The 25,792-nt window shown below is 39.1% G+C and overlaps 2 long non-coding RNA genes across 2 annotated transcripts; both read right to left on the reverse strand.

The window, feature by feature from the left end:
- Nucleotides 1-10,884: 10,884 nt before the first annotated feature.
- LOC110015439 (uncharacterized) lies at nt 10,885-11,313 on the reverse strand. Its single transcript, XR_002290625.2, has 2 exons — nt 11,177-11,313; nt 10,885-11,098 (listed from the first exon to the last, which is right to left on the reverse strand). It is a non-coding gene; the product is annotated as an uncharacterized LOC110015439 (long non-coding RNA).
- A 10,576-nt stretch (nt 11,314-21,889) lies between these two features.
- Nucleotides 21,890-23,760, reverse strand: LOC110015438 (uncharacterized). The gene is made up of 3 exons (XR_013652828.1): nt 23,630-23,760; nt 22,327-22,389; nt 21,890-22,022 (listed from the first exon to the last, which is right to left on the reverse strand). It is a non-coding gene; the product is annotated as an uncharacterized LOC110015438 (long non-coding RNA).
- Between the last annotated feature and the right edge of the window lie 2,032 nt (nt 23,761-25,792).

Genomic DNA, 25,792 nt, shown 5'->3' on the forward strand with positions numbered 1-25,792 from the left:
GATATTTTTTAACAAAAAAAAAAAAAAGAATCTAAGACACTAATCATGGTGAGCAGGGCATTAAAAAGACATTTGTCTTTAGCCAGATTAAAAAAAAAAGACTAGCCTAAAGAGAAGTTCCCCATCCTCTAACACTTTATCCAATCACAACACAGAAATCGAATGCAGCTACAAGAACATTCTCTCTCAAACTGCAACTATTAACATTTCTAATAAATAATGGTAAAAACATTCATTGGGTTCAATAGTATTCCATTGATGTTTTTAAAAAACAGTACTTCAAAATAAATGAAATCCCACTACTTTATTCTATAAACAGAAAAACTACTTTCTTTTAGTGATATATGATTTTCCCAATTCTACTGTCATCTTTGTTAATAAAAAATATTCTATTCGATTGGCTTAGTTTGTAATTAAAAAAGGATTATCATTTTGAAAGGTTGGCTTAAAAACATTTTTGTGCTACTTTCTTTCTGCTTATGACTGATATGATTCTTACATCTTTCTTTCTGGTCAAACTGTTTCATGCTCAACACAAAGTTAGAAAAAATAGAACATTTAAGTAGAATATATAAGGTGTAAGGAAGCTTTATCCAATGTTTATGTTTTTATTTGGATGAATTTGCTGTCATGATCCTGCATCTCTCATTGCCTGCAGAACCTTAAGGTAATCTATGATGCTTTATACGTCTGCTGCCATCTAGAGTAACCTGTCCAGGACTCTTTGTGTGTGTGGGTGTGTGTGTGTGGGTGTGTGTGTGTTTCCTTACAGTAGGTTTTTATTAAACCCTGCTGCACCATTCCTCAGCAGTGTATATTTTTATGGTTGACTTCGTTTTAAGCACTGACAGCATTCTACCTTGCTCAGGATTTGGAGGGTGAGGTCGAGGGCCACTTCCTCATCAGCTGAATCATTTGTAGCCCAGCCTTCTTCTGGTAGTTTTCACAAGTTAAAATGTAGTTTTTAGAAATCATAGCAAACTGCAGAGCTTTTTCACTCATTGTACAATCCAATTGGCTCTCCAATACGGAAAATGCCATGGTGACCTCTGTGAGTTCACTGCTTTTAGGACAGGCACACTTATGGAGCCCAGCTGAGTGGAAGGGAAGATCACCATCTTTTGGGAGATTTCATCATGCCTTGAGGAGGGTGTTTGATTCTGTTAGGCCATAAAGGGAGTCTTTGGGTCTGTTATCATCACTGAAACAAGGTATCAGATCAGTGAATGATTTTCTAGAGTTCTAAACCCTGACATTTAACTCTAAATGGATCGAACCAGTTCTATATGACATCCTTTATTCTGGGCTTTCTAGGAGCATTGGGGATGAGTGAACTCCCCAAGCAATCAGGCGCTCTGATTGACCTTGCTGTCCGTACTGACAGACGCCTTTGCAAGCATCGTTTGGAGAGGAGTTCAATACCTCAAGAATACAAATAACATGATCTTTCTTTTAGCTAGAGCAGAGGTCTCAGACACCAGGCCTCGAGGGCTGACATCCTGCTAGTTTTTAAGAAACCCTGCCTCATCTGCTCCTGATTACCTGGATCAGGTGTTTAGCCAATAAGGAACTTTAACGGAAAGTTAGTTGGAAAACATGAACCCCTTGAGGCCTTGAGTTTGATACCTGTGACCAAGAGTCACGGAGGAGAGATTGATGAACCATGAAGCTGGACAGAACTCAGTTATCAGCAGCTCAGAGAAAGGGGCTTAAGAAACACTTGTGATGTTATTGTTCTGATGCAGGTCACTTTGTCAAGCAATGTCATTTAAAAGAACAGGCTCAACTCATAAAGCGAAACCTCCACCAAACCTTTCCTTCATCACAATTACCTGTCTTCCTTTCATTAGTGTCAGCCATTTTTAATTTTTGTCTGTAACTTGCTACTATTTTTATTATTGTCTAATGGATATGCAAACTTCATAACTTCGCTAAAATGTGATGAAAAGATCCAGATTGATTCTTTAGAATTTTTGTCCAGAGTTGTGGATAACCATGTTCTGCACTCCAGCACATCGGAGACTGTGCCTTTGAGCTTAATTTTCTAAAACTGTCATGGCTTCATGATACAATCATGTCTCCAATCAGCCTCACTGTCTTCCCCTGAACTGAGCTGCATTTCATTCTAACCTCCACTCTGCTTTCCTGACAGTCTGTCCACCCTATGCTTCAAGTGTCCAGGGTCAACTCTACTGTGTCCTCTGAGCTGCCCCCCCCAGACCCCCCAGTCACCCACTGTATGGATCAGGGAAACCGTGTGGGCCCCCATGGTGCTGTGGGTGTGGTGTCCAACCACCTGGTTGGCTGGGAAGGTCAACTGCTTGATCCCAAAGACTACAGCAGTTTCTACAGCAAGTTAAAAATACCAAACCAGGAATCCCGGTTTTAAACCAAACCAAACTCCTGCATATTATGTTTTGGAACCTCTCTTTTGTCCGGGATCCTTTTCTTTTACATTGCAAATCGTAGCATTTCCATTTTTACAAGCAAAACTTCATTTTTTACCTTTTAAACTAAATGGCGTTCATGCTCACATAGGGGCTTTCTACCTTGCTTTAAGGCCCAGTCCCATTCACCCACACACACATTCAAATGTGTGTGTGTCTTTGCAACCAACCCCAACCAGCAGGAGCAATGTGGGTTTCAGCAACTTCACCAAAGATACTTCGATCCATGGGTGGGAAAGGCGGGAATTGAACCTGCAATCCACTAATATAAGGTTGGCCGCTCTACCTCTGCAAATTTGCAAAAGATTTTGGTTACAATCAGTTTTTTTCTCTCCAAAATAAAGACTTATGCTTAGACAAGCATCAATTGTTAACCTCTACATATGTGTTTATTTATCTTAATTGTTTCATTTTAAACCTTTTACTTTACAATGTAGCAGCTAATAACTTGAAATTGAACTGTTCAGGGTGTACCTCGCCTTCGCACAACAGTAGCTGGGTTGGCACCAGCAACCCTGTGACCCCAAAAGGGATTCAGTTGGTTCTGAGGATGGATGTATGGATGGATGGATGGATGGATGGATGGATGGATGGATGACATGACATTTAAACAGATTACACAAAATAAATGTTGTCATATTTAGTAAACCTTTACATTTGTTACTGACTTTACCTGAAAGATTATGATCTTTCTGACACAATTAACACATTAACAATTAAGAAATCATAACCTAATTATCATGAAAAACATGTTTGAGCTGCGAAACTGGGTGGCATTCAGGAGGGCAGATATATCTACTGAAAAGGTTGGTGAGTCATCAGTCATCAGGCGAGTGGGTCTGAATAGTTCCTTTGATTTTCCACATCATGGGTCAAATGTGAATCTATTTATACCACAGACATTATCCAGAAATAGCCCACACAACACAACCCCTGCAAGGTGTGTGTGTGTTTTTGTGTGGGGTTGTTGGACAGGAAGGACCACTTTTTGACCTAGGCACAAGCCAGGGTCAAAGGTCCCAAAGTCTCTGTCTGCCTTTCTTAATAGTCTGACCTTAAATGACCTAAGTGACCCTCTAAACACACACTCACATGTGTAAACACAAACCTCCACCACTTTGGGGTCCTCACAGTCCACCTCTTTTCTTGTACTTCTTAGGTGGATTTTGCATTGTATGTCTTGTGAAATAGCACCTTTGTGTGTTTTCTGATAGGTCTTCATCAAAAATTAATTATGGTGATAATGTTTCATGTCTTCAACATGAGCTTTTTCAAGTCATGATTAATAAGTTGAATTCTACTGTAAAAGCCAGAATTTTTCTGGTTTTCTTCCACTTACTATTTAACAGGCTCCCATTTTATCTGAATATAATATGCTTAAATTTAATATGACAAAGACAGGAAAATGATTATTGGTGTCTTCTGTCAGTACTAAGCCACACTTCTTTTTCTTTTCTTTTTTAACTATTAAATTAACAGAAAAGTCATCAATCCAACTTTTTTTTTGCTTGTTATTCTTGGGTTAGGAAACAAACTCAAACTGAACATGAACATACAAACCCCATAGAATCTGTGTAACCAGATGACCTCGAATTTATATCAAAATCACCATAAACCAACAAACTTGTTTATGAATTATATGCGATATTAGTGATCAATATTGTGATGACGATGTAACTTGCGATACATGAACAAATAGCAAAAAATTGCACAGCTTGACATCACAATAACGATAAATTTGCTATTTATGGTGCTGTTAAGAGTTGTAAAACCACGAGGGCACACCAAACATAAAAGAAATAGAACAAAATGAACTATAGCATCTGGTCTTACTGTATTTTCCACACTATGGGGTGGAAAAAAACTAATTGTGATAAAAACATGGAATATCATTAAACGTGTGTAAATGAGAGGGTGACAATTTCTAGATGGGTTGGCACTTTTTGCTGTGACCGCGAAACAGTACATTATTATTATTGGAAAAAACATATCTCTGTAATAAAATCCTAAAGAAATAATAAATGATGAATTTTCTTAAATTTTTATAGTTAAATATTGTACATATTTCTTGGAGCATTTATTGTTGCACAAACATTTGTGTCTCGCAAAATCTGCAAACTGCTATATGTATAAATTAAGCTTTTATTTATTATTTTAAAAACAAATAAAGAAATTTTAAAAGAAGGGTTGGATTTAATTTTTGACCAAATCATATGATTAATTTAGCCTTTTTGATATAGTGAACAAGTTAAGAAGTTATTGTGCTTTATATGTTTAAAGTTTATTCTTAATAAAACAACATTCCACTAGTCTTAAAATAAGAAAAGGCAGAGAAATGTGGAAATGCTGTTTCATTCAGAACCCTGGTTTTGATGTGAAGAGGATTTAGCCACAGACAGATTACTGCTGAGAGGCCACATGCTAAACACGACTGTGTGTGGGTGTGTGTATGTGTGCCACATATGGTTTCTCATGACAACCATTTAAAGGTGTCAGACTGGAGCCACAGCAAATTATCAAAGGCACTCAAGCACAGCGAGTGACTCACACAGCCCCCGTCTTTCTTTGACTCCGTCTCTGTAGTCTAAACAATTATCTTATCTGGACAATTATTAGATAATGGATGACAATGGGTCACATGCTCCATCCTGATGAGATATTTAACAAAACTTTAGTAAAATGAACACGGCAGACTCAAATAGTATTGTGTAAATAAAACATTTTAGCAGCCATGTCTTAAGATCTGAATTTCATATCACAGTCTAAATGTTTGAGAAAATAAAAGCAGCAAAATTGGCCAAAGTATTTTAGAAAAACAGCACACTATTGTTTATCCTGTGTTACTGTTCCAAATGTTTTAACTTCAGTCAACAGTTGTCCATATAAAGACCCTGCTCTGATTCCTTACTTTGACTTTGCTAACTGGAGGTGTTGTGCACGCACATACACACACACACACACACACACAGACACATGCCCTCAGTGCCACGTCTGGCGCCACTGATTACGCTGTTAAGCCAAATCAGTTTCCTGTGTTTGGCTTGATGGATGCCATCATCTTCATTGATCTAACTAGAAACCCAGGAACCCGTGCACGCTCCTAAAATAGCTGAATGCATCTGCACTTTTAGAACTTTTACCATTCTGAGTAAAACTGGAGTAAAGACATTTTATATGATGTTTTCTGAAAGACCTTCAACAAGTTTTTAATGTTTTTAGACTTTGCTCGTGTCACTGAGACCAAAATATGTAAAGCTACACCATGCATCACCACCACGCACCGCTTCAGCGCTAAACTGTTGTCGTGTTTCTCAAAAAAGACAATTCTTTCACATCAGTGCAAGGCAAAAAAAAATTAACTTTCAACTTTATTTTGAAAAGATTTGTTTCTTTTTCCAAGTAAGAATTATTTTACTTGAAGTGAGATGTGTTGAACAACCTATAAGGCTGGGTCACAGTGGTCCTGGAAGCCTAACATTATGGCCATTTTCCTGCACTTGCTGTGTCCATTTGGTTGCTAATTTCCTGGACAGTTGTCTGCCAGTCAGAACCTGGAATCACCTGGACAGGATTTAGTCAGTGATGGTGATTGTGGTCCAGATAGCTGGAAATCAGAGCTCAGGAACCAGGGTTTGGCAGTTCTACCACAGAGTCTGACAGATTTTCACACACTTCCAAGATGGACAATAATGAAAAGTGCATCAATGTCTACAGATGTGCTCGCACATCCATGCTGTGGTAGTTCAGTTCACTTTCAAACACAGAGGTCAGACGATAGTAGATTTAAAATATTATGTCTGTAAATAAAAAATGGGGTGATGATCTGTGTGGGGGGAAGAGGTGGCTTTGGATCTACCTTTGAGCAAGGTGGGCCCACGTCTCAGTATGGTGTCCTCCTCAGTCAAGCACACCTTTGCAATATACTGCAGTGGTCTTTAACCCTTTTAAAATGTGCTCATGGCTGACTTTGTCGATGTGCTGTGAAAGAGGCAGAGTGGGAAAAAGAAGCAGCTGGACTTTGTCAGGTCTGATGAGAGACATTCCTGTTAGTGTGGAATAAGCTTCCAACTGCTCTCCTGATAACACCGGCACCTCTCTCTGTGCACACACGCATGCACGCACGACTACACACAAATGCAAACGCATGCACGCACAAGTATACATGCACACACATACGTACAAATGCTGGAGCAGCTTTTCATGGAAATGTCTGTATTTAGGACAGCCTGACCAAAACGTTAACCTCCAACTAACAACTATAGCAAGTTTAACTCAACCAGGGTCCCAGACATTAATATATCTTCTGATCCCTACACGGTTGGCAGCAGTACCAGAGAATGCCTTGAAGAGGAAACAAAGACACACAAACAGTCATATCGCTGCTGTCCTTTAACAGTCATGAGAACCAGACTGTGGGTCTTATTGCATGTCAATGCTAGCACACACAAATGTACCAATCCTGTGTGTTTCTGTGACCTCATGGTGGAAAGAGTTTGCCCAGATAACGACTCTTATCCACTCGCTGTGCGAACACACAAACATGCTTGTACATTTACACAAACATCCAGACATACATGGCCCAGATAGTTTAAGTTTACATAGGCAGGAGAGTAAAAGGTTAAAGGGAAAATCTTAGACTTCCTCTAAAAGACACAGGAACACAGCTAGAGAACCTGTTAGACAGCACATTTTTTTCAGAAGCCAAACTAATTTAATAAAGTTTGAACTTGTACTTGGATCTCACAACTTCAAAGCAAAATGTTTTTTTTTGTATACAATTTTTCTTTATTGATTCACCAACTGTCATTTTTGTTTCCTTTGATCATGTCAGAAAAAACACAGAAAAGGGGCAATGAGCAACATTTTTGATAACAATTTTCAGATTCAATGCATTTGTTAAAATGTCCAGACAAAAAAGATCAAATTAAATTGCAGTTTTTTGCTACTTCTGCGACTTAAAGACCCTGTTTTCCTTGTGATGAAAGATGTCTATATAAAAATGAAGCTAAAAAAATGCATTTCTGAGTATTTCTTTATTCAAATCATTGTGAATCAGTAGAAAATAAAAGTATTTGATTTTGTATTTTGATGTATCCACTTGTGTCATGGTGTATTGAGTTGAATTTTGTTGGCAAAGACAGCAGTTAAATGTTTTCTGTTAGTCTTCACAAGGTTTTCACAAACTATTGCAGGTATTTTGGCCCATTCCTCCATGCAGATCTCCTCCAGAGCAGTGACGTTTTGGGGCTGTCGCTGGACTTTCAACTCACTCCAAAGATTTTCTATGTGGTTGAGATCTGGACACTGGCTAAATCACTCCAGGACCTTGAAATGCTTCTTATGAAGCCACTCCTTCATTACGCGGGCATGCTGAAAGACCCAGTCATGTTTCATCTTCAATGCCCTGATGGAAGGAGGTTTTCACTCAAAATCTGACCATACATGGCCCCATTCATTTTTGTACGTGTGAGTGAGAATAAAGGTCTTCGAGTGGTTCAGAATGAAGAAATATCGATTAATGTTATTATATATGCATAATATTCATGAACTCTGAAGAGTCCGAATAAAACTATAGGATAATTTCTCTGTTTTTTAAAAGTTCGTTTTTTAAAACTCATATAATTTGTAAATAAAGTTCACAGTAGAACTACAAGGTTGCAGCACAATAGCTTTTAGCTTGTAACAATTATTTGGTCTTCATTAAAACACATAATTTTCTATTTATCCAATAACACACAGATATTTTAAGGGATGAGAAGATTTCATGAGCCTAAACTTGTCAATGCCTTTAGTATTCTAGTTTCTTCAAGTGAGTAGCATTGCATAAAACAAGATAAAGCAGTTATCTTGAAAATGAAGTTCTGAATAAACAATGGACAAACGAAAGATGTAGAAAGATGTGAGCAGAGAGAAGCCCTGCTGACCAGATGCTACAGTGACAATGTCCAGACTAGGTTCTGGACCCTGGTTAATTCATTTACCGTGCACCACAGTCCTTTGTGAGTGTCGATTTTTTTCATTATGTATGTGTGTGTTTGTTGTGTCATGGTTAGCCCTTGGCACTGTGGCTGCATCTCTGGCCCAAGAGACAAAAGGTTAACTGAATTTGGTTAGGATGTAATTGATGCATCCTCTCTTTTTATGTGTTTATGTACAAGTGTATGTGCAGAGGCTCATAATGCAAACCCTCATGTCAGGCTGCGCAGATGTTAGGGCCGGACTTTTGTTCCTGTCGTTGATTCCCAGAATGAGGTAAGGCAGCGGCTGCAGGGAAAACAAATGAAAGCTTAAGCAATAAAGGACTAACATCTTAGATAAACAGCTCATTTTGAAGACACAAGGTAAAGAAATAAAATAACAAAATGTTTTAGTGCTATTACTAGTATTAACCAAAACTACAAAATCGGCTTGTAAATGGATCAAAACAGCCAAGTCACAGTTTAAACTGTGACTTTAGTGCTTTAGTGGTCATGAAAAAGTCCATCTAGTTTTAAGCAAACAAGACAGGAAACGCTCAACTCATCTTCGTACATATTTCTTTATTTAACTGCTCTATTTATCTGGAATACCTCCTTCATAGCTTTGCCCTGCCTTTTTTTTTTAGCAAGTCATATTTAGTTTTGAATCTTAAGACAAGACACTTAACTTTTTAACACCAGAGATGACGCCAATAACACGTAAATAACACGCTCTTTGGCTACGTTCACACTGCAGGCTGAAACGACCCAATTCCGATTTTTTTGCCCTTAAGTGGCCCAATTCCGATCTTTTCATGACAGTCTGAATGACACAGATCCGATCTTTTCAATTGCGACCCAGGCCCCGTGGATTTGCCGGCCTGATTCCGAATTGTAGCCGTTCTTTTCAATTGCGACCGCCGTCTGACCGGCCAGGCGACTTGATTCCGAACCGTACGTCATCGACACGCAACAAACGTCATCATTTTGCGTTAAAGTAGGCAGGAACGAGAACGTAAACATCAACCATGGTGGACGATGCTGCTGAGATCAGTCAGTGGAAGGGAAGCGAGATCCCCGATTGGATTAATATTTGGGCTGATCGCTCTTTTCAGGCCAAACTCCAGGGCTCTGATCGCAACTGGGCGGTTTTTGAAAACATTTCCAGATAAATGGCAGAGCGTGGCGTTGAACCTTTACCGCGATAACTTTTTTTTCTTTCTCCCCTTTGACCGTGCTCAAGCGCGGGGGACCCGGGCGATCCTCCTCCTCCTCCCTGTTCTGATCCTTAGATTCTCCAGAACGGGTTAATAAAGAGTCCATAGCATTTATTCTGGGGGAAACCTTCTTTTATTACCGTCCTCCGTAACACACAACAAGAATGCGCGCACACACTGCCCCCCCCCCCCCCCCCCCCTATTCTCTATCGCGGCACGCGCTTGCACACACGCGGGCGAGCGGCCCCAACACATACACATTTCCATTCCACAACAGTGGGTACAGACGATCCCGACTCCATTGCCTTCTTAAAATGAGAAGATTGTAATTGTGCTGCCCCTTCGTGAAAATAAATTTAATATTACAAAAAGAGCTCCGCTTTTGACAACACTGTTGTTGACATCTGCTCCGCAAACAAGTGACGTCGTTCACCGTTGAGTATTCTTCTGGCTTCTGCGCATGCGGGTCTCGTTTGGGTCGTGTCACGGTCACACTGGAGATCACAAAAGTTCGGATTTACTTGGAAATGTGAACGGTCTAGCAAATAATTCGGATTTTTTCAAAAAATCCGAATTGAGCATTAAGCCCTGCAGTGTGAACGTAGCCTTTGACATATCGTTACTCTTCGACCGTTTACGTGATGCACATGAATTCTGACATGGAGAAGAGTAGCTTTTCATAACAACTTTACACCAATATGAACCGACATATCAGCGCCAAACTGCTTTTTTTCACTTTAGGATCCGCTAAAATTGTGTTAATTGCAAATCTGGTTAAAGACAGTAGTGAAAAGAATGTAAACAACAGAGCCAACGTTCCGGTATTAAAGGGTCAAATAAGAGGTACTAACACAGGAATGTGGGTAAAAAATGGAAAAATGTCACGGTTCACAGGGTATTAATACAAAGTATTTAAGAAGGATGGAAAGCAGAGGAAGCTTGTAAATAATCGTATGTAAAGCCTGTGTTTACATCACTGCTTTAACATTTTGTAAGTGGTTTTTTTTGCGCAGATATGGTGACAGCTTTTAATCTCATTGTACATGTGAACGGTGACTATCTTTTGTGAGTGTGAGGGGTTACCTCGGGTGTATTGGTCATTTTAAAGGTCACATTTGTGCTCTTTGACCAGACACACATTGGTAAAAAAACTGACAGCCAGCTTTTCCATTTGAATGTTAGAGTTATGCTAAGTCCCTTTGTCATGGCTAGCTTGACGAGACAGACCCAGACGCTGGAACCCGGAAGGAAAACACAGGTGAGTTAAGGGGTGAGTAATAAAGTTTATTTGTTCTTGGTCCAGAGGTTGTTGGGGAAGCGGGGAGACCAGATGGTATTTCGTGGCGTGACTGGAAGTTCGGCAGAGGCTCGTGGTGAATCTGGTGGCAGGCTGAGGCTTGAGACGTGGCTGGTAGATAGCAGAGACTTGGATCCGGGAGAGCTGATGACTCAGGCGACCACTCGTGGTAATGAAGTCCTGGGAATAATACAGAGAGCGAGACTTAGGCATAGGCATGCATACAAGAGCGAGAAAACTAATGGTCAAACTATGCACCATCAGGGGCAACGAACTGGCGATGAATACTGGAGCTGGATCTCCTTTTGAAGGCAGGCAGCGAGGTGATGAGGTGAGTGGTCGCAGCTGTTTCGCATCAGGAGCCAAGCAGAGAGGGGAGGGGGAGGAGAGCTGACAGAGGCACCATGACATCCGTCCCATATTCAAGCTGCTAAGACTTTTTTTTATTGTAAATCCCATCAAGTGCTGTTGTTCCTTTAAGGTAATTTCAATGTTTTTGTTAGCTGTATGAATAGGTGCAGAGGGTATATTGAATTATCCTCCACGTCTTTGTTGTAATTGTAATAAACTGAGTGAAGAAGTACAACATCAAATTTTTACATCTGTCCATCCATCTTCCAAACTCACTCAAATCCCTTTTGGGATGCTGGAGCTGCGAGGAACTCTGGTGAAGGACCCAATATGCAGGAGACCAGACTTTGTGGCAGAGACTTATAAACATGACAAAACCCATGGAGAAACAAAATGTGACAAACCAGATGACCTGACCATGAAGAACTGAAAACCAGAGACCTAAATACAATGAAAACAACGAACTGAAATGAAGAAAGCTCTGGTTGATTGGCAACTTTAACCTGGTGTGGCTGACAGCAGACATCTCAAAACAAAACCGGACTAAAAGTACCAGTGAAAAGCAAAACTCAGCTACACAGGTCTCACAGGAGCCTATCCCAGCTGCTGTCGGATGAAGGTAGGGAACACTCTGGATGGTTTGCTAGTCTGTCACAGGACCACACAGGGACATGGAACCACACATTCACACCTATATGTTTTTGGATTGTGAACATGTATGCATGAGAACATGGACACTCCACACAGAGAGCTGGGATTTGAACCTGGGCCTTTTTGCTGTGAAGTCAGAGCAGAACAGAGTTTAGATTAGGAATTCATTGAAAACAAAAGTGTAGATCAAAATATGAACTTTGTATGCATTTTTATTATGAATTAACCTTCATGTTACACTCTGGCAGGGATGCCCTTCCTCATTGGCTCTGGACATAGCCATGGGGTGATGGGAGTCTGGTCTTTTATTTATTTATTTTCCCTAATTTTATTTTGTGGTCTTCCTCCCACAGGACCCTCAATAGAAGAAATTATTTAAAAAAAAATGTTAGCTGGCCTTACTATTTTAAGGTTACGCTATTCAAAATTGAGAATAAGCAACAACACGTGTTTAACATAAAAATCTAACCTTTACCTTTTTTCTCATTTGTTCTGCTTTAAAACCATCCCGGATACATGAGAGTGTTCACAGACAGGAGCTTCAATGAGCACTGTATCAGCTCACAGTGGAGTGTGAGGCGGCTGAAGTGAGAATCAGCTCCACCAATTCATAGTCGGTAACCAGCTACTAAAGTCTGGCAAGGAAACATCAGTGGTAGAACCCTTAAATATAGGGCTGAACAAGTATGTGGCATGACTACTGATACTAGATGGGAAATGGCTGGTGTAGGAAGTCCAGACGTGGACTTGACAACTAAAGTGGTGAAGGGGACTTGTAGGAAGGTAATTGGTGTGTCATCTGGAACGAGGAAAGAAGATACAAAGACTTGGTGGTGCAATGAAAAAGTTAAAGAGTGTGTTAAGAGGAAATGGTTGAATAAGAAGAAGTGGAGCACTGACGGGATGGCAGACAGGAGTACAGGTGGCAAAGACCAACACAAAGGCCGTATGAGGGACTGCATGACAGCTTGGACACAAAGGAGGTAGATTGGTAAAAAGGCAAAGAGACAGAACTAGAGAGATGTGCAGCAGGTCATTGTAGACAGCAGTGAAAAAGCGTCATGTAAAATGTAATTTGAAGAGCTGATGAATGACGACAGTGTTAGAAAGCACAGAGGAGAAGAGGTGGATGTGGTGAAGCAAGAAGTAGCAAAGATCAGTGAGGATGGAGTGGAAGACATTGAAGAGAATAAAGAGTAAAGAGGAAGTCAATCCTGACAAGTAGTGAAGCAGAAATGGGATAGCGATGAACTGACTCTTTTGCAGTGAGACAAAAAAAATATGCACCCAATATATTTACCAACTTGTGTTTCATATTATTAAACTAAACTATTATTCACATTCTGTGTGGTGTCTGTGGCTCAGGACTCCTGACAGTGTGGAGAAAAAACCTGAGGATTTTGCAGGAGTTCAGAAGTCTGGTGGCAGTGGGATTTACCCTTGTGCTATCCTAGGCACTTTACCATTGGGAGTTGGGTCATCTAGACCCACTAGACAGTGCGCTGAACCTTTTTTCTTCAATGATTTGTGATCTTCACTGGTGTCCATGGATTATATGAAATCTTTCCACCTTTATCCACCTTTGTCATGGTAGGGAGAACATGTCAATGTAAGGGTGAGGTCATCTAAGATAGCACAAGGTTTAAAGCTATCATGCAGCCTCACTCCTGCCTGAAGGTAGGAGGGAGGAGAGTGTTTGTTTTTCCAGGTCCACGATAGTTGGCAGTGTGACCCTAAAGAGTTTTTGAGATGTTGATTTATGTTTTAAACACGCCCTCATCGCAATTTTTGTTTTGTAAACTTCATTGTCTTTGGGGCTGCATAAAAACTGCTGATTAAATTGGATGTAAAGTCTCCATGACAAACTGGAATTATGATTTCAAAATAAGATACTCCTACAAAAAATGGATTGAAATACTCTAATACACATTAACAAAAGAAATTGGTACCTTAAGGTGTTGGTACCTTAATGCAAATAAAAGAAAAATCTACAGTGAAACAAACAAAAATTTAAAAATATATAAAATCAGTAGAATTAAAAAGTCAAACTGGTTCAAGTTGTGCTTTTTTCTTCACTGGAACAAAAGTGTTTTGTCACTAAATTTTCAGAGTCAGCGTGCCTTTCCTTCCACTGCTCCACAATACAGCTGCATGTGTTCTGGCTGGAGCTCCAAAGAGAGGCCATTTTATCCTAAACATGGCTTTTTTCACCACCCTTTTCTGCATTTCAGAGATTATTTAGCTTGATTTTAAGTCTTTAAATGATCTTGCCCCGCGTTAACTTTGTGTTTCACTTTCCAAACACACTTTCTGTACAAACACAGCTATGAGTCTCCGATCGGCTGATCTGTTTCTCCTGAAAGAATGGAGGAAAATGAAAAGGCTCTCTCTGTTAATGCTGCACTTTAAAGCACATAGGATAAGTATCTTCAATGTCCATTTAAAAAATTGTCTTAAAGGCATTTTTACGATCAAACCAGCATGAGACTGTGGTCTGCTTTGTATTAATCTTAGATATGCTCATTGGACAGTGTTTAGAATGAGAAACATGATTAGAGTGCCACGTAATATTGTAGGAAAAAAAGTCTGTTTGACTATTGACGGATATGTACTATTTATATTTTTTGTACAAATCGGTAATCAAGAAATACATCAAAAAAATTAAAAATTATTAACAAATTAAAATGTTTTGTAAAGTGACGATTTATATGCAGAAACATGAAAATGTATACATCTCATCATCATAAAGCAGTAGGCCTAAATGCACAATAAAATGTAAGTAAAGTTGAGTTTTACATAAAAAATAAATATGGTGATAAAAAATATCCAATAGATTTTCATAAATGTCTTCATTCAGCACATAGGTCTATATTAGAGGTCTGCAACCTGAGGCTCTGGAGCCACATGTGGTTCTTTTATCTCTCTATTGTGGCCTTTGACTGTATATATATAACTGGACTAATCGTGTGTGACGTCATTCATGGAAAATGCCTTGCTTCCGGCTCCAACTTGTGGTGGTTGTGCAGTCCAGTTCAGTTCAGTTCAGTTCAGTTCAGTTCAGTTCAGTTCTTACTTAACTGTCAGTGATTGTGGCTCTCTGGGGTTTTGAGAAAAATGCAAATCCTTTTAATGAATAATAGATTATTTGGGTTTTGTCATTTGTGTTTAAAATTTTAAGGAGGTAATCTTATATCAGTAAAATATCTTTGTTTTTGTACCACTGCTGACGTTAAAATCAAGGTCTTGTGTGCTTTCCCACACCTCATAAACTCAAACATGTCAGATAACTGAGCAAATATTTAATAGTAAAGGGAGAAAAAGGATAAAGATGCATCCAAGTCATAGTGATAGAAAACGTTTGCATGTCTAGTTCAAACCTGTTGCAGCAGGAGGATCTCATTTGACACAGTGTATTTTATTTTGAAAGAAAAATTCAATTATTGCAAATATTTAAAAGATACATTTTATAAAGGAATGGTTAAATTGATCACAAAAAATTAATAAAATGTGTTTTCCAAACAACAAAGAGAGCCTTTGCGCCTCTCTCTGAGCTTTTTTTTTTTGGGGGGGTCAGTAAGACACTTAACCAAATGGCTCTATAAGTGTTATGCACAAATAAAAAATTGCACAACATGTTACATTTTAAATGACAGAAAACAATAAAACTTGTTTACATATTGAATGACTTAGACATGATGAATGAACAGTACATCTGGACTGAATTCATCTTTTTGAAATTCTCTCTTCCAGATTCTCATCTCATTTTTGTTCAACTTCCATCACACATCCTCATCATTTCATTGTAGGTGTTTCAGCAGTGATAATAAGAGGCAGGTGAAGGCGGCGGCGGTGCTTGCCCCCTGCTGGTCAGAAGCAGCACTGCAGTCGGGCTTTGTCTCCGTGTGAAAAAATGTTCAACTTATGGGAATTCTTTTCGAGTCATGAAGAATTACATCTCACTGAAAGATCACTTGAAATAACTTTCATATGGGAGTTATGGTGATATAAAAAAAAGTAAGTATTTCGGATTTTCATGAGATATTCTGTGTAAAATCTGCAGGGGAAGAAACTCCTAGAATAAGGCTTTCAAGTCTTTGGTGTTTGCTTGTGTGCGTCCATGTGCGCGTCCACACGCATCCATGCGCATGATCAGGAATCCATTACTTAAGAGGAAGCTCTGTGCCTGCCTGTTTTCTGTCAGACTGTCTTACAGCATTTTTCTGCAGTTCTCTCAAGGCCATGAGGATATCCCTTACAGCGGCCAAGGGAGCCGCGCGTGGAAACGCAGAGAGCGTAAACGCTGCGCGCGCATCAAGCCCAGATAGTTTGACGCCATATGAGTTCACATTACCCCATGCCCTCGCATCTTAACATGACCTATTTAGGAACATACACATATAATTCTGCCATGCATCTTCTAAACCCGCTGATGCAGAATTACTCATTTTTTATGGAAGAACAAACTGGCACTGAAAACAGTCACTTTTTCTTACCAACGTCAGAAACGGATGCGTAAAAAATAAAAAATTCATCTGAGGATTTACTTGATTTCATTTCCACTGTGTGGGATTAATATAGTTTCTATTCTAGTCTATTCTATTCTAATATGTGAGTTCAAACGAGTTAAGTCTTAACAAAAGATCAGGAGTTGGTTTCGTTTCATTTAGTGTGCGCATGTTTCATTGTTTTTTTTTTAATGAGGGGTTTAGTTTAGTTGTCATGTCTGGAAGTGGAATAACCATTCATTTTATTTTGCTTCACAAATATTGCAAAAGAAATAGACAAAAAAATTAACCAATAAAAACGATCGTGAAAACAACAGAAAATATTTCTTCTTCCTATTTTTAATGTCCAGTATTTAAAACATTGCTTCCCTTAAAACCAAAATATGTATATTTAGCGGATTGACTCAAATTTGTCTGAATTATTTTGTGGTTTCTTATATAATGTATCGTCAAATATAGTTTACTGTCAGTGTGATGCTAAAAAATTTTTTTTTATAAAAATTTTAGTTAAAACCCGAGACGCTCTTCAAAACTATAGATTTTACACAGCAGATTGAGTCTTTGCTGTCGTTATGGTGTCAGAAAGAAAACAGAGGCTTAAGAGAAAATCTGAAGAAAGGAATGGACTTGTGCTTAATCATTTAATCCAAAACGAGTTTTCTGGACCCTGCAGGCCAACAATATCGTCTAAAATAATCTTTACTCGGAATATTTCCTTAATCTGGTGAGAAAATGTTTTTAAATTCTGAGTGTTTTTGCTCTGCCGCCACCCAAAGGCAGTAGATTTGAGCTTTTTAGTAAAGAGTAACTTTCTCCCAAAATGTACCAAGGTGCAGACAGAGTAATCAGATTGTCTCTGCGCATCTTAGTCTGTGAGTCATGGGAGGCACCAACTTTTTATTTTGTCGTTTAGCCTGATCAAGGTTATTACAGATGAAAAATGACAAATAAAAGAATTACCATTGTTTCCGAGGCGTGATCTTCAGATGCTCCTCTGTTGGAAAACAGCTTTAACATTTTTCAGCAGGATAATGATGTTTGAGAAAATTCGTACTTCGAGCATCATCAATGTCAGTCTCCAGACAGAGACATTGGCCCTGCTGACCATAAGTTTTTTGTTCCAACAAAAGAGCGCAACAAGCGGACAGGGCGCGCAGGAACGCGTCGGGACTTTGACTTTAGTGGCAAAAAATGGCTCCATCATGACGCACATAAAGTGGCTTTGGGAACGCGCCACACTGGCGCTCAGGAGCACCGGTGTGTCTGTCTGTGTGTGGGGTAAAGATTATGGCGCGTCAGTCAGTGTGTGCAGAAAATATTTATTTCCGCGAAATAAATGATTTCTCCTGGCCTATTCCTTGTTGTGAACTTGAGCGATAACCATCTTACTGACACTGACAAACTAACAAAAATTAAAACCTTCATTTACAGCTTAAAATATTTTTATTTTAAGGGAATAATATGTTCCTCCAGGAAAAACAGCGACTCAATTATTGTAACGCAAATAACTTGGCATTTTAAAGTTTTTTGTAAGAATTTATCTTTTCTTCTTTCATTTTTGTCAAAGATCTAAAAATGCCATTTGATATTATTTGAAGTTTGACCTTGCAGCGGCAGAGACGTCTCCGTTTGGACGTGATGGTTGAGCCAAACGCAGCGCGCTCCTCCGACCCTGGGAGGACAGGAACAGCTTCCCTTTCTCCAGCGCAGCCCTGTGCTTCTGCATTTATGCCACAGTTCAAAGCTCACAAGACTAAATCAAACGAGTGAAGAGTGTTGTTCATAAAACCTCCCCCTTAAAAACGGAGGTTCTATTCTTAAATGATCAGTTTACAGCAGCCTTTGACACCAAAGAACAAACCATTTTGTAAAACTTTGACTCTAAAACCTTAAATCAAACATAATGGTAAATGCAAAAAAAAATCTGTCTCAATATTTTTACATAATGTTCTTGTCAAATGCTTTAAATATAATTTTTAATGTTTTCACTTCAGATTTATGATTCTTTTATTTTAATGCTTTCCTTTATCTTTTCCCATTTCAAATCATCTCTCGCTTTATAAATATGTTATCATTAAAAACTGTATTTTTGGGGATCTTTTAATTAACAGAAAAAAGGAGCATAGTTGTAATCTTCGCCATTTGTAACTAAATAGTCTGAAAAACGTTCAAGAAAAGTGACCAGCTTAGTGTGCAGGTTCCAAAAATCAGATCTGCATCTGGAGATCTGATCTTCCGTCAGATGTGGGCATCAGACAGATGACCTGCAGCTCTGCAGCAGCTTCACCCCTTCAGAGACACTGCATGGTTGGCTAATTAGACTTTTTTTGTTGTTTAAAATCCACAAGTGACAGAGAGCTTATGTAACTGCGTTGATTTTCTCATAATGCTGTGATGATGTTAATGGAGCCTGTGATTAAAGTGGGTTAAGTGGTTGACCCGGTGGGTGAACAACCATCAGGAAAGGCTGATGGTTGTGCAGATGATGAATAGCAGTCCATAGCTGAAGCCTGATCCAAATGAAGGACCCCAGACACTACCATAAAATAAAGAGTGGCTAACATGCACACTGTTCCGCATGCATGCAGATCTCCATGAAGGAGGAAACTTACAATCCATTACAAATGAGCCGTGTTGATGCAGGTTTTATTCGCCTGGTTTTATTTTCGACATTTGCATTAGGAAATGAGCTGGGAGCCAGCTGCTGCTGGGTGAGTTTAGCTTCTAGTTTGAACCGTAAAGACCTGGATGCTCATCTAAAAGCTATTTGAAAATCCTCTTCAGTCCCTTTTTTGTTCTATTGTAAAAACGTTGGCACTACCCAGACATACAGTTTTGAGACAGATGGCAGCTGTCTGCCTGAGGAAAACACAGACATGCATGGATCTAGTCATCTTTCAGTGGATGCATCAGAATGGAGCAGAGCAGAGAAAAACTCAGAAATGCAATTTTGAATTTAATTTTATTTATATATGTCCTCCATCATCAGAAAAATGCTACAAGAATATATGTTGAAAACTTGAAAAACATAATTTTCATTGGAGTGGGTCTTTAACAGCCAGTTACTGGAGTCCTCTTTGCTGAGATCAGGGAATGAATCAGCCAAAGATCACATCCAGTTTAAACAGATACATATAGCAAACGTTTGGCTGACCGACCAACTTTTATAAAACCTTTATCTAAAGGACAGTCAATATCAGTTTAATTGAGTTAGTTTTTTCATGCTTAGATGAGCTCTAATCTATATGTCCTGTTAACCAACTATTTTTCTGCTTTTAGACTCATTCTGAAGGCTACAAATAAGAAGAGGAATAGCCAGAGCAGGTCATCAGCTCAACACACAAGCTACCACACACAAATAGACACTAATACTATCAAAGTGAAATCTTTTTTCTCTCTCCTTTTACCATGTTTGACCGTAGGAGGACGCATGCCCACAAAAAGCCATACACGCATTAAGAAGTCACGCAGTTTGCTTGTTTCAACACAGGTTCAGTTGGGGACAATTTCAAAGCATTGATCTGCATTTACAGAAACACCTGTAACCCTAGTGCTATCCTAGGTACTTTAACATTGGGAGTTGGGTCATCTAGACCCACTAGACAGGGCGCTGAACCTTTTTTCTTCAATGATTTGTGATCTTCACTGGTGTCCATGGATTACATGAAATCTTTCCACCTTTATCCACCTTTGTCATGGTAGGGAGAACACGTCAATGTAAGGGTGGGGTCATCTAAGATAGTACAAGGGTTAAATCCAAAACTCTGTTGATGCAGAATCTAAAGTTAAAATTCCACATGTAATCACACATCTGAGTGTGGTAAATCAGAGTATTTTACTCAGCCCCTCAGAGCGCAGTGAACTGCTGTCACAAGTAGGATACCTGTGGGATCTTAGACCCAACAAAGGTGTTGCTGAATGTCAAGCAGGGAAGCAATGGGACCTTATATTGGTGTGTTTGTTTGTGCCAGTCTTCTCTTTGGCATAGAATAAAAATGTTTTTTTTCAAAAATTAATGAACATTTTTAAATAAAACTTCAGTTTTAGTTACTTTTTCCAATTGTTAATATGTAAATCCTTTTGATAAAAAATTAAGTCTTAGTTTCATTGACAGACACATCTCTTAAGGTTCTCTCTCTGATTATTTAGCATTTTTGACTAATTGTGTCTTGTTTTCATAGCACAAATACAAATACACAAACATTTCCTGGAATTTAATCTAAGTGTATCATGGTTTAGATTATCTTCCTGAACTTTTTTTCTTGTTTTTTTTTGATAAGGGACCCTATAAACTGCATTGTCAAACTCACCAAAGAGACAAGAGATGCATGATTTCCCAATAAAAGGAAATATTGTGTTTTAGTCTAACAGAAAGTCATCAAAGTTTTTGGTGGACACCGTTGACTCCATGAGAACTGGACTGAGTGACCCCTCAGGGGTGTGGCCTTCCAACAAGCTCAATCCTCACTGCCGAGACTGGTTGCCATAGAAATGATGACTTTGACCACTCACTGTTTACTCATAACGTCTGGTTCTGTGACGGAGTTGACTTCATTTAGTTGGAGCCCAAAGTAAGCCATTGGGTGACGTGACACTAACTCAGTACAGTTCCCTTATACAGTCAAAGATGGATGGACAGAAATGAGTGGACGCTATTTAGTTTACTGCAGCACACTGGTATAGGACTGGCTTATTCTTAGACGTGTAAACTCTAAGATATAAGATAGATGAAAGAAAGTAAAATAAGTAAGCCGGAATACACCTGATAAAGAACAAAGAACATTTACAATAAAAACTGAAATGATTACTACTGTAGTGTAATAGTCTTCAATGTAATAGGTTTAAAGAGCTGAATGCAAAGAGTCCGTCTATAGAAAGACCTGCTTCCGTTGACTAGGGTGAGCTGTTGGTGGGAATGATGGCGTACGGAAGCAGACACACCAGAGAAACAGTGACCAGATGCTGGTAGTGTAGGAAGGGCCATTGGTGGGAATTTGGAGAAGCAGCTGGTGGTCGGACTGGGCAGTGGTTCGGATTTGAGAAAGGCAACTTGTTGTGGAAACAAGCAAAGCTTCCTCTAAAGTCCTCAGCCTCTTCTTCCTCAAGAAAAGGCATGTGAGCAGGATTGAACATTCCTTCCTGTGCCCAACAGCTCCCCACCTGCACGGAAATTGGTGCCTGCAAAAAACTGCTTTCCCCTCCAGCCAGGCTTGGTAAGACTCTTTGCTCAGGTTGACTGCATACCTTACCACCACTGGGTTTGGCGATTACCACTGTGACAGGCACAAGAGGCCTCGCAACCACAGCTCTGATCAGCAGAAGAGACAATGGAGGTGGAGGACATGGTCCACTTGGACTCAATGTCTCAACCTCCCTCGGTACCTGTTTGAAGCTCCACCGGATGTGGGAGTTAAAGACTTCCTTGATGGAGGGCTCAGCCAGACGTTCCCAGCAGCCCCTCACAATATGTTTAGGTCTGCCTAGTCTTTCCGGCCTACCTCCCCTCCAGCGAATCCAACTCAAGACCAGGCAGTGATCAGTGGACAGCTCTGCCCCTCTTTTTACCGGAGTGTCCAAGACACACGGCCAAAGGTTGCCTGAAATGACAACAAAGGCGATCATGGATCTCCAGCTGAGGGTGTTCTGATGCCACGTGTATCGACGGACACCCTTGTTTTCAAACAAAGTTTTCGTTACGGACAAACTTTGGCAAGCACAGAAGTCCAAGAACAAAAGACCACTCAGGTTCAGATCAGGGAGGCCATTCCTACCAATCCTGCCCCTCTAGGTGCCGCTGTCATTGCCCACATGGGCATTGACAGGTCCCCCAGGAACTGCAGAGCAACTTGAAATCATAAAGAACATTTAGTCTCTTTAACCATTCTAGGAAATAACACTCACCTGAACACAGCTTCCAGCGCAGGTGTTTGCATGCAGTTTTTGTCGGGATCAGCATAAAAATGTCTGTGCAAGTTGGTGCAGTCAGCATTTTGTACACAAAAATGAAACATTTTTAGTAACAGTTGTTTATGTCATTGATAGTATCAAGCTTCAAACTATTTTTTCTCTCTATTTTGAAGATTTCTCTCCTCACTGTTCCCTGTGCTCCATAACTCCTTCCTTCTTTATGCCCCTACCCACATTTCTCAATTTCTATTTCTGCCTGGTTTTGACCCCCCCCCCCCCAAAAAAAAAAAATCATTAAAAACACTAATAAGGAAATAACTTCCAAAGTTATGTTTCAAATGCAAAAGTGGTTGGAGTATATGACTGAACCCTACTTGTAAAAAATAAAATGTGTCCATACATGAAGTTCTTAGCCTAATGGCCCGTACACACTGGGACGAATATTCGCCAGGCGTTATTCGCCAGCGTTTTTCGCCACGTTTTTTGTGTTCACACCCAGGCGATTTTCGCTGACGATGAGTGGAGTGAACATGCAATTTCATTCCCTGACATTAGATGGCGCTTAATGTAAAACCGAAATACTCCTGTACACAAGGTGGCGCTGCGCAACTTTACGCTTCTTAAAGTCGCTTTTCACTCAGAAGAAGAGAGCAAGTATTTACACGCTTGTCAGAATCAAACAAAGAAAACATGAATATTTCAAGCACCAGTAGCTCCAACTGGTGCTTGGTTCGGGGATGTTTTAGAATGTCCGTCATTATTGCTTCGCGGCTGTGTAGACGCTACTTGGCGTCTATCTTCTTCGCTGGTATGTGTGCTCAGCAAGGCAGTTTTGTTTGAGCGCCCCCAAGTTGTGTTTTACTGTAACTTCAGAAGCTCCAGACACGTGAGCAAAAGCGCCGTTCTCATTGGTCGAGTAGATTTCGACGCGGCGCGTCGAAAAAAAAAAACGAACCCGAGGCGTTTTTTTTTTTGACGCTTTAACGCCTGGCGTTTTTTCGCGTCGGTGTGCACACTCTCATTGGGGCCCTTTGTTTAGTCACGAGGCGTTAAACGTCGGCGAAAATCGCCGGCGAAATTCGTCCCGGTGTGAACAGGCCTTTAATCTGTTTTTTCAGCTGCTGGATAGACCCCCCCAAAAAACAGTAGAAGAGAATGATGGTAAAAGTGTTTTGTAAAAATCAAAACAATGTATTTTTTAAATGCTACGTTTCTGGACTTTGCTCAAACATTCAAGGCCCCTTATGTGTGATTCTAGGTCTTAGTCTTTCTAATTCAGAGCATGTTGACGACTCACCTCATTCAATTTTCTCCTGGCTTCCTGTCTGCTCTGAAGATTTAAGCAAACAGCTCTCTGTTGTCTTGAAGCAGCTCTCACAGCAGTAAATCCACCAGCAGATAGAAACATGGAGACCGACAGAAAAGCTGATATAACAGTGGTTGTGTCCTCTTTTTCTTCTGAGCTACTAAATCCTCTTTGAAAGCATCTCTGCTTGCGCAGTGAGGCTCTGCCAGCTGCTGCAGGGTGTTGGACAACATCTGACAAGCACTGGAACAGAAACAGAACAGTCTTCAGTTAGCAGCAGGAAAGTGGGCTATGAAGAGAAGGAAGAAAAAAATGATGGTCTTTGCCTCGTACATGAATTCATCTTTTTAGCTCTGAACGAACTCCAAAATAGCTTTTTTTGTCAGGTGAGAAATGGAGTCCCTATACTTTCATTCATTTTCATTCATTCCGTCATTTTTTTAATGTAAAAACACATCTAAAATGTCATATACAGTATGGCTTTTCATGATTTGATAGAAGAAATTATATTGAAAGAGAAAAAAACATGCATACTACGTTCGTTAATTTAATGTTACTTACCTAATAGCTTTACAGTTATCTCTACACTACAAACTATTTGATCCTTGCAAAGATTTAAATCCTTGTTTTTAGAGATTCAAGCTATTTTGACCGGTTTTAAGTTGTTTTAATCTCGTTTGCTCTACACCTTTCCAAACTTTTCTCAAAATCAGCACAGTAGATCTGTTTTATCTCATTAAGGGTTAGGATCTAGAAATAGTACAATTTTTGCAAAAATAAGTCAAATTCCTTTTTCTCCATAATCTTGATGGTAGAAAAACTTGGCCGAAAGGGCCAAAAAACAACTTCAATTGCACTATAATTTTGGGTTCAATTTTAAGGATGTTTTTTAAAGTTCTATTGTCATTATTTTGGATGGAAATTTTTAGAACTGTGTTCTAAGAATAAGTGCTAGTTTTACATTTTATAAGTTTTTTTTAAATGAGTCAAATAAGATTCTCATGTTGTCACATTTTGTTCTAAAATGAATCATTTCCACTTATTACACTATTTTTTGTCATTATAATTGAAATAAACTAGTATTTAGGTAAATAAAACTGATTACAATTTGCTAACAGAGTGCATAAAAAATGTATTATTGAGCTATTTTAACATTTAATTTGAAATCATTTTATTTCCCCATTTTTAATGCCCGTGCGGAACTCCTTTTTAGATTTTGATATCTTACAAGATTTCTTGTTTTGTAAAAATGACTTGGTGCATGGGTAGAAATGTTACTTTCTTGTATGTGTGGGTTTTTTTTTTAGATTAGTGTTCTTTTCTTATTTTTAGGCTTCCTCTTTTTGCAACAACAAAAAAATACAACTAAAGGATTCCTGTTAGTTTATTCAAATTTTTTAATCATTCAAAAATAATAAAAACAAGCTTTTGTACCTAACATCTACATAAACTGCAACTGAACTATGAGGAATTCTGTATTTTGATTCTCTACTAACAATCCAAGCTGAAATTCTCAGAGATTTGCTGCCATGCCATCACATTATTTCCTGACCTGACATGAGATGTCAGTGTTTTTGCATTTCCCTGAGCATCATTACTTGGAAAATAGATCTTATTTAATTAATTTCAAACTCAAAATATTCTTAAATCAATGGATAAACTGTTTTCATTTTAAAAGCAGCAGCAAAATCAGAGTCCCTACATGTTCGGTAATTAGCATCATGATAGAACTGGCCAGAATGATGCAGAGCAGAAGCAATACTGCTTTAATTGAGTTTGCATACCTGCTGATTATCAGTTCACAAAGAGCTCATGGTCAAACCTGCTGGAGTTAACCTCACTGTTTAAAATCTGTGGAAGACGTAAAGAAATTTGCCGTTCATATCATTTTTTGATTTCATCTATGCTGCTTTCATTTACTTGCTATAATTTCCTTCTTTTTACCTCAATTTTCCATTAAAATTTTACCGAATTTAACACTACTTGGGGGAAGAAAAGAAAGTCAGAAACGTAAGAGATTGCAGAAACTTGATGATTTTATCAAAATGTATAAATGATCAGAAGATAGAAAAAAAATGTCTATGAAAATAAAATGTCAATGGTGGATTCCTTTGAATCACGACTAAATATTTTGAAATAAGGCCGCTGCTGATC

The sequence above is a fragment of the Oryzias latipes genome, chromosome 1, assembly GCF_053564925.1.
Source record: "Oryzias latipes strain Hd-rR chromosome 1, Olatipes_Hd-rR_3.1".
Lineage (NCBI taxonomy): Eukaryota > Metazoa > Chordata > Actinopteri > Beloniformes > Adrianichthyidae > Oryzias > Oryzias latipes.